Below are 14,413 nucleotides of genomic sequence, written 5' to 3'. Positions count from 1 at the left end.
CCTTTTTTTTTAATATGACTAGAAATACTTTTAATTTCATTTGAAAATTGTTTGTTCATATCTTTTAACCTGTTGTGCCACAGTTCCCTTTTAATGTCCTGACCCAGTTTCTCCAATTATCCTATTTAGTTACTCTGCTTCAGGTTTGTTTGATGAGATAAAGTTTTTATATCTTTAGGCTATAATCATTCCTTCTTAATGTTCGACAGGATAAAGGTTTATCCATTTTAGACATCATTAGAATATCAGTAACTTCTCCATTACCTCCCTCCATTATGTTATCCTAGGTGCCTCCCCCCATTAGGATATCCCCATCCAGATACCTCCCCGATTATGTCATTGTTCTTGTTATCCTATAAAAATCTTGCTGTTCCAATACTCAGGGCTGGATTCTTTGAGACAATAGTCTCCTTCAGCCCTGGGACCAATCATAGATCCATTTGGTTCCAGTATATCTCTCCATTTAATAAACTATTAAATTGGTCTCTAATCTCTGTCTTGCTCAGTTTCTCCAGCATTACAGACCATTTATCAATTGGAGAATGGCTTGCATTCTTATAAATTTGAATCAATTCTCTATATATTTCAGAAATGAGGCCTTTATCAGAAGCCTTGGATATAAAAAAAATTTCCCTCTAGTTTTCTGCTTCTCTTCTAATTTTGTCTGCATTGGTTTTGTTTGTACAAAAACTCTTTAACTTAACATAATTAAAAGTATCCATTTTGCATTTCATAATGTACTCTACTTCTTCTTTGGTCACATATTCCTTCCTTCTTTATAGATCTAAAAGGTAGATTATCCTTTGTTCTTCTAATTTGCTTATAGTATCACTTCATGTCTAAATAATGAACCCATTTTGACTTATCTTGGTATAGGGTGTTAGGTATTGGTCAGTGTCCAGTTTCTGCTATATTATTGAGAAAACTTGAAACAGATGACAGATTTTGGAGAGCATGATAGAGTCAATTGAGAAAGATGAAAACAATAGCTGTATTTCAGCTGAAATTATAAAACAACATAAATGGTTGAGCAGTGAGAGTGTGAGAAAACTAGAGTGGTGAAGGAGTTAAAGGTCACAGTGTAGACAAAACACAAAATGAGGAGGGGTGAACTCAAAGGAGAAATGAGGATTAGCAGGAAGATGTGGTCAGAGAAAGGAATTTCATGGTTTTGGATCAGGGACATGGAAGAGTCAAGGGCATGACCATTCATTCCTGTGTATAGCCAAGAGAAATAGATGACAGAGATCATAGGAGCTTAGGAGGATGATAAATTGGGAATCCAAGATATTGATAGAAGACATTTACATCTATGTTGTAGTCTGTAAGAATGAAGCTAGAAGTTGATTTGAGTTATTTGTGAAAAAAAAGTGTTAAGCTCTTTGAGAAAAGAAAGAAAATAACCTAGGGGTTGGTTGATAATGACAGCTGAGATCTGGATTGACAATGGTGAATGGATTAAAGTTCAAAATAGCTCTAAAGGTTTCTGAGTGATGGTAGGAAAGTTTTGGAGGTGGAATTGAGGAGGAAGGTATTGTCTACTTCTCTTGGCCCAAGTTTTTGGAGCTATGAAAACAATACTGCAGAGGATGGTCAGGGATGCAGTGACTCCTGAGTAGAGCCTGGTTTCTATTATCCCAACCAGTCCTCATCATTCTCATCAAATTTATCAACCAGCAAGTGTTTCTATAATTTTGTAAGGAGGGGCGGGAGTTAGATCCTACAAGCTGGAAAGGTATGGGTTGAGCATGAAAATACAAACAAGTTGTTATGCAAGGAAGAGAATCAGTTGAATTTGGAAGGAATTATTAGCAGTCAGCTGGTCCTACCTGGCCCTAAACGAACTAGTGATGAGAATGCTTATGCTATTTATTCTAAGAGTTGTTATGAGGATCAGCTGAGGTAGAATATATGAAATGGGGTCATTTGTAACAAGATTGTATAGATGGCTGGAGCGACTTGGTAAAGGAACATGAATTATTAATTTTACATAATATTTATGTATTTAGGCCATGCCTACTCTGGATATTATACCTTTCTGCTTACATAATGATGAATGGATTTCAGGCTCTTCATATGTCTTTTTAGACTTATCTGTGTAAAATGTAGCAATACAACTAGTTATAATATGTTTAATGTGAAAGAGTGAAATAAATGTTACATAGTTTGGTTTTCTTCTTTTCTTTGTATGTTAGTTAGTACTGCTAACTCATTAGAGTTGATAGATTATTGATCTGATCTTACAAGAAGATGTTTTGGGCCAGAACCTGAAACAAGGTGCTAAGTAGAACTAATTGATACAATGCTTGTGTTTACACCTTTATTCATTGGAGTTCACAAGAATGCCAGATTCACAAAGTAAACTTTGTAACTTTGTGAATTCACACCTCCCTTGAAGCGCTTAGAGCCAGAGAGCACTCTGGGAAGAAACCCATAATTCCTCTCTCTCTATCCCACAATTCTTCTCTCTCGTATAAAAGAAACAGACAGAGGCTCTTGGACAGATTTCAGCGGAATAACGCCAGAAGCCCTCTCTCCGAGGCAAGGCAGAATATTTTCCACTTGACTGGCTGGTGGTGGAAGAAGAGTTTTGAGAGGAAGAAGCTATGAGTCGCGAATTGAGCTGAAGATTGAGAAGGCTCTCTCAGAGGCAAGACAGATTCAACTTGGTGCTGGCTCTGGAGGCTGAAGAAAGCAGAGGCAGAGGCTGAAGGACAAAACCTTTGGATTTGGAGATATTCGGAGGGAGCTCTTGGAACCAAGCAGAGAGAGAGGCCTCAACTAACCAGGCTACTTTGGAAGGAGAAAATAAACGTTTGTATTTTTACCAGCTGGCTGCATTTGGGGTAATTATTGATCTGAACTGATACTAAGGCTGCCTCCAAGAAAACCTTTCCCGAGAAACCTGCTCTCTCCCCCAGAGAGAACTAGTCTACTTATTTTAAAAGAAGAAGATCACCACATTTGTATCTTGACTCTTAGCACAGAGCTTGGCAAATGATAATACAGTTTAATAAGTGCTTATTGATAGATTCATATTTAAAATGAAGCTACAAAAATTAGTTGTTTGAGATTTGAAGCCAAACAAACTGACTTCATTAAATAAAGGAAGAGAACCCTTTTTACCTAATTGAGTCAGTTTGGCTTCAAAGCTTGAACAACTTAGTTCTGTAGCTTCATTTTTTGAGTGATCTACATTGTTGCAGAGGCAGATACAGAGGATGGAATGACACAGGGGATGGAATACTGGGCCTGGAATCACAAAGATCCAAGTTAAAATATTGTATTGTTCCAGATACATGTGGCCCTGGACAAGTCACTTGAATCTTTGTTAAAAGTTTCAATTAGAAGGGAAACAGAAAGCTGGCAAAAATTTTTCATAGCCAGTATTTCTGATAAAGGTCTTATTTCTAAAATATATGAAGAACTGAGTCAAAGAATACAAGTCATTTCCCAATTGATAAGTGGTCAAAGGATATAAACAATTTTTAGATGAGGAAATTAAAGGCATTTTTAGTCATATAAAAATGCTCTAAATTACTATTGATTAGAGAAATGCAAATTAAACCATCTGAGTATCACCTCAAACCTCTTAGATTGCTTAAGATGACAGGAAAAGATAATGATAAATATTGGAGAGGATGTGGAAATACTGAAACACTAATGCATTGTTAGTGGAATTGTGAACTGATCCAACCATTCTAGGAAGCAATTTGGAACTATGCCTAAAGTGCTATAAAATTATGCACACTCTGATTCAGCAGTGTCTCTATTGGTCTATATCCCAGCTTAAAAAGAGAGAAAAGACTCACATGTTTGTAGCATCCCTTTTTGTAGTGACAAAGAATTAAAAATTGAAGAAATGCTCATCAACTGGGGAATGGCTGAACCAACTGTGGTACATGAATGTGATGGAATTCTATTATTCTATGCAATTTTTTATTTTGCTGTATTTGATAACATGTTTTTGTAATGTATTACCTTAACAAAGCAATATACACACACACACATATGTATACACACATATAGAGAGATGTATGTGCATATATTCAATTTTATAAGGAAAATTGGATTCAATATACATAAATTTTCATTGCAGAAAATTTTAGAAATTAATTTTCTAAGTGAGATACACAATCCTTTTTTTTTTTTTTTTCTCCTGATGGTGAGGTGATGAGAACTTTTTATAGTTGAAAGGAATCTTGCAGACCTTCTAGTCCAACCAGTTTTATTATAGTTTAATTACACATATAACATATACAAGCATTGACAAGCAGTAACTAGCAAATTGTTTGCTTTGGTTCTCTATGTATTAACATTTGTACAAAAGAACATTCTTTCTTTAGCCTTCAGAGAGAAATGTCCACTTTCTTACGAATTGGAGTTCGGAATGTTTCTTTTTAAAATTATTTTTATTTTTCCCAGTCACATGTAAAATAACTTGTTTTGGTTATAAATATATATTCATTTTTTACATATTTCTATATGAATCATATTGGAAAAGAAAAATTAGAACAAATTGGAAAAGTCACAAGAGGAAAAAAAACCATGACCATAGCATATATTGATTTGCATTCAATCTCCATAGTTTTCTCTCTGGATGCAGATGATATTTTCCATTCAAAGTTTATTGGGGTTGCCTTGGATCACTGAATCATTAAGAAGAACCAAGTCTATCATAGTTGATCATCACACAATCTTGCTGTTGCTGTATAAATTTTTTTTTGGTTTTGCTTGTTTCATTCCTTATTAGTTCATGTAAATCTTTTCAGGTTTTTCTAAAATCCGTCAGTTCATCATTTTTTATAGAACAATAATATTCCATATTTTCATATGCTATAACTTATTCAGCCATTCCCCAATTGATGGGCATCCGTTCAATTTCCAGTTCCTTGTCATTACAAAAATAGCTGCTACAAACATTTTTACACAGATGGGTCTTTTTCTCTTTTTTAGTATCTCTTTGGGATATAGACCCAGTAGTGGTACTGATGGATCAAAGATTTGATAGCCCTTTGGGCATAGTACCAGATAGATCTCCACAATTATTGGATCAGTTAATAACTCTACTAACAACATATTGTTCCAGTTTTTCCACATCCCCTCCAACATTTATCATTATTTTTCCTATCATCTTAGCTAATCTGATATGTATGAGATAGTACCCCAGAGTTGTTTTAATTTACATTTCTCTAATCAAAAGTGATTTAGACCATTTTTTCATATGACTTTAGAAGGCTTTAATTTCATTATCTGAGAACTTCTGTCCATATCCTTTGACTATTTATCAATTGGAAAAGGACTTGAATTCTTGTAAATGAGTCAATTTTCTATATTATCCTTTGACTATTTATCAATTGGGAAATGACTTGAATTCTTATAAATTTGAGTCAATTCTCTATATATTTTAGAAATGAGGCCTTTATCAGAAACATTGGCTGTAAAAATTGTTTCCCAGCTTTCTGCTTCCTTTCTAATCTTGGCTGTATTGGTTTTGTTTGTGCAAAACTTTTTAAATTTAATGTAATCAAAGTTATCCGTTTTGCATTTTGTTCTCTAGTTCTTCTTTGGCCACAAATTCCTCCTTTCTCCAAAAATTTGATAGGTAAACTATCTCTTGCTCTCTTAATTTGCTTATAGTATCACACCTAAATCATGTAGCCATTTTGATCTTATTTTGGTTTGGGATATCAGATGTAGGTCTATGCCAAGTTTCTGATATCATTTCCTGGAGTATTTCTAAGATTTCTCTGCACCATTTTTAAGGGACTATACATGGAAGAAGTATTAGAGTAGTCACAAAAGACTCTTTGGAGAGAGTGGGACTTGAACTGGGTCCTAAAAAATTAGATGTATTGATCCAACCATTCTGGAGAGCCCCAAAAGGCTATCAAAATGTGCATACCCTTTGATACAGCAGTGTCTCTACTGGACCTGTGTCACAAAGAGATCATAAATAAGATCCACATGTGCAAAAAATGTTTGTAGCAGCCCTTTTTGTAGTAGCAAGGAACTGGAAGCTGAATGGACACCCATCAGTTGGAGAATAGCTGAATACGTTATGGTATATGAATGTTATGGAATATTATTGTTTTATAAGAAACAACCAGCAGCATGATTTCAGAAAGGCCTGGAAAGACTTATATAAACTGATACTAAGTGAAGTGAGTAGAACCAAGAGAATATTGTACACAGAAACAACAAGATTATGTTTTGATCAATTCTGATGGTTATGGCTCTTTTCAATAACGAGGTGATTCAGGTCAGTTCCAATGATCTTGTGATAGAGAAAGCCATCTTCACCCAGAGAGAGGACTGTGAGGACTGAGTATGGATCATAAGATAGTATTTTCACTTTAGTTGTTGTTGTTTGTTTGCATTTTTTTCCCTTTTTGATCTGTTTTTTCTTTTGTGGCATGATAATTGTGGAAATATGTATAGAAGAACTACGCATGTTTAACATATCTTGGATTACTTGCCAGATAGGGGAGGGGATGGGGAGAAAGAAGGGAGAAAAAAAATTGAAACATTTTGCAAACATGAATGTTGAAAACTATTTATGTATATGTTTTGAAAATAAAAAGCTTTATGTTAAAAAAAAAAAGAGAATGAATCGTATTTCTATACTGTAAAGAAAGAGAAGGTACTTCTCTTGAAGAAAACAATGGGAACAAAGAAAATGTAGAAAAACAAGAATGGGCTTATAGTGTTTGAGGTACTTAAACAAATAACCACAACTGGAATAGAGTATTTAAACTGGAGCCAAATGGAGAAATATTCTATTTTTTAAAAAATGAATTAATTTATTTCAAATACTCTATTCCAGTTGTGTTGATATGATATGATATGATATGAATCATGTTGGCAGAGAAAAATCAGAACAAAAGGGAAAAACTATGGGAGAGGAAAAAAAAAAACAGAAAAAAGAAGTGAACATAGCACATATTGATTTACATTTAATCACTATAGTTCTTTTTCTGGATATAGATGGTATTTTCTGTCCAAAGTCTATTGGATCTGGAATCCTGAAGACTGAGAAGAATCAAATCTTTCATACTTGATCTCTCCATCTTCTTGACATTATTGTGTACAATGCATTTCTGTGTTTGTTTTCCTCAACATCCATTTGTGTAAATCTTTCCAGGTCTTTCTAAAATCAGCTTATTTATCATTTTTTATAGAATAATAATATCCCATTACCTTCATATACCACAGCTTATTTAGTCATCCCCAATTGATGGGTATCCCCTCATTTTCCAATTCCTTGTTAGCAAAAAAAGATCTGCTATAAACATTTTTGTATATGTGTGTCTTTTCCTTTCCTCTATGATTTCCTTGGGATATAGACTCAGTAGTAGTACTGGTGGATAAAAGAGTACAGTTTGATAGCCCTTTGGGCATAGTTCCAGATTGTTCTCCAGAATGATTGGCCATTTTACAACTCCATCAACAATGCATTAGTGTCTCAGTTTTCCCACATCCCCTCCAACATTTATCATTACCTTTCCCTGTCATCTTAGCTAGTCTGAGAAGTGTGACTTGTTTTAATATGCATTTCTTTAATCAATAGTGATTTAGAGCATTTTTTCATATGACTATAGATGGCTTTAAATTCTTATTCTGAAAATTGTCTGTTTATCTTTTGGCCATTTATCAATTAGAAAATATTTGTATCCTTATAAATTTGAGTCATTCTTCTATATATTTTAGAAATGAGACATTTATCAGAAACTCTGGCTATTTCTGCTTTGTCCCAACTTTGTACCTCCCAGCTTTATTCTAGCTTTGTACTTCCTTTTTAATCTTGCTTGAGAAATATTCTAGACTATATACAATGAAAGTATATCTCACTTTATGAAATAAAATTTTTCCTGAAAATTTTTTAGGCCTAAAGGGGATATTAGAGTTCATTTAATCTACTGCCCTCTCACCACCCTCTCTCTCTCTCTCTCTCTCTCTCTCTCTCTCTCTCTCTCTCTCTCTCCCCCCTCTCCCATTTTATAAATAATGAAACTGTCCTAGATGAAACAAGTGACTTGTTCAAAAAGTCACATAGGTGAAAGAAGTAGGATTTGAATTCTGGTCCTCTTATGGACCTAGGAATATTCTAGAGTAGAAGTTCTTAAATCACAGAGAATCTCCAAAATTCTTTCAGGGGATCTTGTGAGTTCAAAATTAATTTTGTAGTAATACCATTATTACCCTTATTATTGCCTGTTAAAGCATTCCTCCCTTTTCCTGCTACATATTTATGAGGCCAGTTTTTCTTCATATACTTCAATCAAAAGAACATATCTCAAAAGATTGAATGGAGCAAAGACATGATAATAATCCAACTTTTTTAATTAAGAAAGACATTAAAGAGATTTGCAAGCATATATAAAGCAGTGCCATTCTTTTCTCTAGATTTCTTTTGTTTTGAAAAATATTGGTATTGGACAACTAGATAGTGCACTGGTTAGAGGACCTGCCCTGGAGTTGGGAGAAGCTGAGTTCAAATTCAACCTCAGACACTTAATAATTAGCTGGTTTTTTTTTTTTATTATAGCTTTTTATTTACAAGATATATGCATGGGTAATTTTTCAGCATTGACAATTTTGCAAAATCTTTTGTTCCAACTTTTCCCCTCCTCCCCACTCCCTCCTCTAGATGGCAGGTTGACCAATACATGTTAAATATGTTGAAGTAAAAGTTAAATACAGTATATGTATACATGTCCAAACAGTTATTTTGCTGTACAAAAAGAATCGGACTTTGAAATAGTGTACAATTAGCCTGTGAAGGAAATCAAAAATGCAGGCGGACAAAAATAGAGGGATTGGGAATTCTATGTATTGGTTCTTGGTCATCTCCCAGGGTTCTTTCACTGGGTGTAGCTGGTTCAATTCATTACTGCTCTATTGGAACGGATTTGGTTCATCTCACTGTTGAAGAGGTCCACGTCCCTCAGAATTGATCATCATATAGTATTGTTGTTGAAGTATATAATGATCTCCTGGTCCTGCTCATTTTACTTAGCATCGGTTCATGTAAGTTTCTCCAGGTCTTTCTGAAATCATTCTGCTGGTCATTTCTTACAGAACAATAATATTCCATAATATTCATATACCACAATTTATTCAGCCATTCTCCAATTGATGGGCATCCACTCAGTTCCCAGTTTCTAGCCATTACAAAAAGGGCTGCCACAAACATTCTTGCACACACAGGTCCCTTTCCCTTCTTTAAAATCTCTTTGGAATCTAAGCCCAGTAGTAACACTGCTGGATCAAAGGCTATGCACAGTTTGATAACTTTTTGAGCATAGTTCCAAATTGCTCTCCAGAATGGCTGGATGTAGTCACAATTCCAACAACAATGTATTAGTGTCCCTAGCCAAATCATTTAACCCCAATTGCCTAACAAGAAAAAAAGAAATCTCAAATGAAAAACACAAGTGTTTCTTATAAAATTGTTATTTGTGTTAATGTGCAATAAATTTTAAAATTAATAAATATGTAATTAAAATTTATCATTTGTCACTTCTAAAATAGTAAATGTTAATAGTTATAATCCACATAAACAAAAGTTTTTTTGGGGGGGTCTTCCATTTTTAAGAGTATAAAGGACTCCTGAGACCAAAAAAAATTGAGAACTGCTATTCTAGAGAAGATCTAAATTCCAAGGTCATCCCAGAACTTATCTAGAATCTAAGGTTATAATGGAACCTTACTTTTGAAAGAGGGGTAGTTATTGGGAAAGGAATATTTATTTTTTTTTATCATATTTAGCCATTTATTAGACTTCCTAGCTTCTTTTCCCTCCCAATTTATTTATTTATTGTTTTAGTGAGTCAGAAAGGATTTATATTGGAATCCAATGTTTTATTTTGATATGGAGATGATTCTAGATTCTCAAAGATTATGCTGGGCAAGAGCAAACTAGGTCAGGCCCTTCCCTGCTATAAAGATTCTTGTTCTTTCACCACCAAAGGTATGAAATATGTCAGATGCTAGGAACCTTCTCCTCCACCAAACACACATACACACACAAACACATACAGAGAGTCCAAGAGGACTTGGGGGGAGAGACAGAGAGAATTCATGGTTAGAATGCTTGGATCTGAGCCAAGCCCTCTTGTACTGAGTGGAATCTCTCATTGGGAACTCAGCATATGGGAGTCACTCTGCCACACTCATGGCAGGGACAGGTATTTCCATAAAATGTTATTTGTGTTAATGAGCCCTGGCTCAGTAATCACAGAAATCACTCAGTTTGGCCTCCTTTCTTCCTGCTTCTTCTATCCATAATTCCCTTGAGACTCAGGAGCAGAATCAAAGAATTTGGGAATTTGGGAATGATCTTTCCAATTGGTTATTCTCTCCTTCCCACCAAATATTTCTGTCCTCTCTGGGTGTGACCAAAGAGAGATCTGGATATGGGATGCTGTAAGCCTACTGTCTAAGGTCCAGTACAGCTAAATTTGAAAAGGTTAACCATAAATGGGTTATGTCTATTAGACAATGGATTTTTTAAGCCATAACTCACAAAAACCTTCTAGTACATGGAATTCTGACCTATATCAATGGAGGGAATACCCTTACAGCTGAAATCATGGAGATGTCAAGTAAGTAAGTATTGATAAGGTCTAGATTTAGGGAGCCAAAATGAGATTAGGGTTTCTGGTGGTCAGGGAGTTAAATGATAAGGTCTAGTGGCAGGTTTGGAGTTCAGCGAACCAAATGGAGAGATTTAGCTACCCTGCAACCCCTTGGAATTCGGAGCAAAGGGTAGGGAGTTTTGGGGAATCCCCATCTGGTGGTGCAGACATTTTTTGTAAAGGAATTTACAGATCCAAAAACCTGGATTGATAAAAGAGGTTTATTATAGGGATTGGGAAGTAAGGTTAGAAATCCTGGCAGAGAGGCATAAAGTCTCGTTAGGGAAATAAGTGAGGCTAAAAAGAGGATGACACTGGAAAAGAATATTCCAGTGGACAGAGGCTCCTTGGCATGGAATAGCCTACTGTGGCATAGCATAGCATGGCATGTTTGGAACCTCTGCAAAGAGCGGATTTTAGTTTGGCTCTTTTATAGCTAAAAGCTGAAGGGAACTCGTGGGTGGAGTCCCAAGTTGGCTCATCACTGGGTTTCAGCTTGAACTGTAATTCAATGAGTTTCTTCAGTTCTATAGGATTGGAATTCCTTTGGTAGATAACACAATGAAATTGTCTTGTTTGCTTTTCCTTGGACAGGAAACCTCACTGAGGCAGAGTTGAAGGAAATTTTCTACTTCAAGGATTTTTAGAGTTTTGGGGTTCCTTCTTCAGTATGACTCAATAGGAAAGTTTGAGCTGGGAAAGGGGTTATTCATAATTTAATTCTTATAACATCTTATTCTACTAAACTGTGTGACTTTGGGGAAAATTATTGAACCTTTCTCGCTCTGTTTTCCAGTTTATAAAATGGTTACTAGAATATTACCTACTTCATAAGAGTTGTATGACACAAAAACAGTATACTGAAGTAAGTGCAATTTGTAACTAAAAGTATCACTTAAAAGCAAGGAATTATGATTATGAAGAAATGCTATTTGATTTCTTAAAATCCCTAAATGTATTTCAGATGACAAAATATTATAAATAACAAAGTGTGTGTGTGTGTGTGTGTGTGTGTGTGTGATAAAATTCTTTTTTACTATTATTTCTTACTGAGAAAACAGTTTTCCCCAAGGCTTCCACTTGAACAGAGCAGCCTGGTATAACTTGAATATTGTAAAATGAAACAGCAATTCTGTTGCTATTAGAATTATATTACAGAATTATATATACAGATATATTACAGATAGAAACAGTTAACAATACAGAATAAAGCAAAATTGCCTACAGTGTATATATATTTTAATGATACATAGTGAGAAAGAGAATCTTAGGCTAAATGGTTCATGTTTGTCCTGTGGTTTCTGAATAAACACAAGCTGCCATTACGAGGAGGGCTTTGACTTGTTACAGTAGCACTTCATCTGCCCTGCTACTAGGAAACCGCCAGAGAATTTTTCTCATTTTAAATGCCAGTGTGTCAGCAACTATGTAGCTGAAATCCAGGAATGTGCCAGAAATAGAAAGGCAAAAATATGCCTGGGGCGTCATATAACCTTTCAGACTGAAATCATCCGGGTAACCTTTGATTGTAAGAGATTTTGGAGTATTCAAACCTCTGCTTCTCGGGGAGAAAGGGAGAGGAAGGGGCTGTGCTTTGTTCTCTACTGCCATCTGGTGGAAAATAGGACTACCTGAATCTTTGTGTTAGATCTCCTATTTGCATACCTAGTTTCTTTTTGCTCTATTTCTTTTGGAATCCGAGAATTTGGAATCTCACTGAGCCCAGTGAGAATCCTAATCTTACTGATGAACTTAAAGGCAGAAGTGTCTGTCATGTAGAAGTAGCATTTGTATGCTTCTCTGTTTAAACATTAAAAATATGTAAAAGATATTGCTGGAGATGTTTCTACTAACACTCTCTCTTTTCTCCATTTCTATCCTTCCTCTCTCCTTCCTCTTTCTCTCTGTTCTGCCCCTCTTTTTCCCACTTTCTCTCTCCTTCCTTCCCCCCCCTCGACTCTCTCTTTCTCTACTTCCTTCCTAACTCTTTCTTTACCTCCCTGATCTTTCTCTTCCTTTCTTTGAGTTTCCTCTTCCCTCCTTTCTTCCTCCTCTTTTTAAAGTTCCTCTTCTCTCCTTTTCCTTTCCTCCTTTCTTTCCCTTCCTCTCTTTCTTCCTTCCCTGACTCTAAATAACAGTAAAGTCTATTAAACTCCTACTCATTTATTTAAAATGTTTTAGAGAATAATTTGAAGTAAAAATATTTCCTAGATAACAACTTACTGATTGTTTTAAAATCTGAAACAAAATAGCAGAACAAAACAAATGATAGGAGCACAGATTTAGACCTGGAAAGGTTCTTAGAAATTATTCACTACAATTCCCTCATTGTACAGATGAGGAAACAGAAGTCTTGAGATCTTGCCCAAAGTCACATGGGTTATAAATAAAAAAGCCAGGATAATGTTGGCAATCAGACTCAAATCTAATGCCAAATCCTTCATTCTTTCTACAACATATTTCAGTCTTATAAACAAAACTTGGTTAATGTAATCTCTTATCCCATTTCCAATTATTACAGTGAATTTGCCAAGACTGACATTTTATCTAAAATGCCATGGTAGTATGACAATGTATCCTAAAGAACAAACAAAACAGAATAGCATATAAGTAAATAGTAAGTATGTGACCAATATGCTATGCTGTTCTTTCTCTGTAAAGAAATAGTGGACATCCTCATCAATAAAAAGTCTTTGAGGTCCATTTCAGCTCTCTTATTAGTTTATGATTTTTCTGCCATTCTTTAAAATGTTTCTAATGATCCATTTATAAACTTTCAATAGATCCCTACACTAAAATGGTTTAGAAGTTATAATTAAACTAAAAACAGTTTTTTTTCTCTTTTTTAAAATTAAAAAATTAAATAGTATTTTGTTTTTTCCAGTTATATGTAAAGGCAATATTTAATATTCATTTTAATAAAATTTTGAGTTTCAATTTTTCCTCCTACCTTCTTCTTCCTTCCTAAAATGGTGAGCAATCTTATATAGGTTATATATGTGCAATTGTGTAAAACATATATTTGTATTAATCATATTATCAAAGAAGAAATAGACCAAAAGGAAAAAAAAATGAAAAAAATTAAAGAAAGTGAAAATAAATATGTTTTGATAAGTTCTTCCTCTGGATGTGGAGAACGCTTTCCATTACGAGTCTCTTGTAATTGGCTTGGATAATTGTTTTGCTGAGAAGAGATAAGTCATTTATAGTTAATCATCCCGCAATGTTGTATACAATATTCTCTAGGTTCTGCTTATTTCACTTTGTATTGATTCATCTAAGTCTTTCCAGATTTTTCTGAAATCAGCCTGTTCATGTTTCTTAGAGCATAACATTATTCCATTACATTCATATACTATAGCTAGTTAGTCATTCCCTAACTGATGGCTATTTCCTCAATTTCATATTTTTTGCCACTACAAAAAGAGCTATGTACATATTTTTGTGCACATATGTCCTTAACCTTTTTTTATGATTTTTTTTTTTTGAGATACAGATCTAAAATGGTTTTGCTGGATCAAAGGGTATGCATAGTTTGTTTGTCCTTTGGGCACATAGTTCCACATCGAATTCCAGAATGGTTGGATCAGTTCAAAACCCCACCAATAGTGTTTTAGTGTTCTGATTTTCCCACCAGTTCTCCAATATTGATGATTTTTCTTTTCTATAATTTTAGTCTATCTCTCCAGGTATAAGATGAAATCTGGGAGTTGTTTTAATTTGCATTTCTCTAAACAAAAATGATTTAGAGAATTTCTTATGATTATAGATAG

At 34.6% G+C, this 14,413-nt stretch overlaps 1 long non-coding RNA gene across 2 annotated transcripts in view; it reads left to right on the top strand.

Moving 5' to 3' along the window:
- LOC127544027 (uncharacterized) overlaps window positions 1–14,413 on the top strand; it is a 102,166-nt gene that overhangs the window by 67,709 nt on the left and 20,044 nt on the right. The gene's annotated exons all lie outside the window — the stretch shown is intronic.

This window comes from Antechinus flavipes, chromosome 1 (genome assembly GCF_016432865.1).
Source record: "Antechinus flavipes isolate AdamAnt ecotype Samford, QLD, Australia chromosome 1, AdamAnt_v2, whole genome shotgun sequence".
Classification (NCBI taxonomy): domain Eukaryota; kingdom Metazoa; phylum Chordata; class Mammalia; order Dasyuromorphia; family Dasyuridae; genus Antechinus; species Antechinus flavipes.
This window is presented reverse-complemented; position numbering and strand designations above follow the sequence as displayed.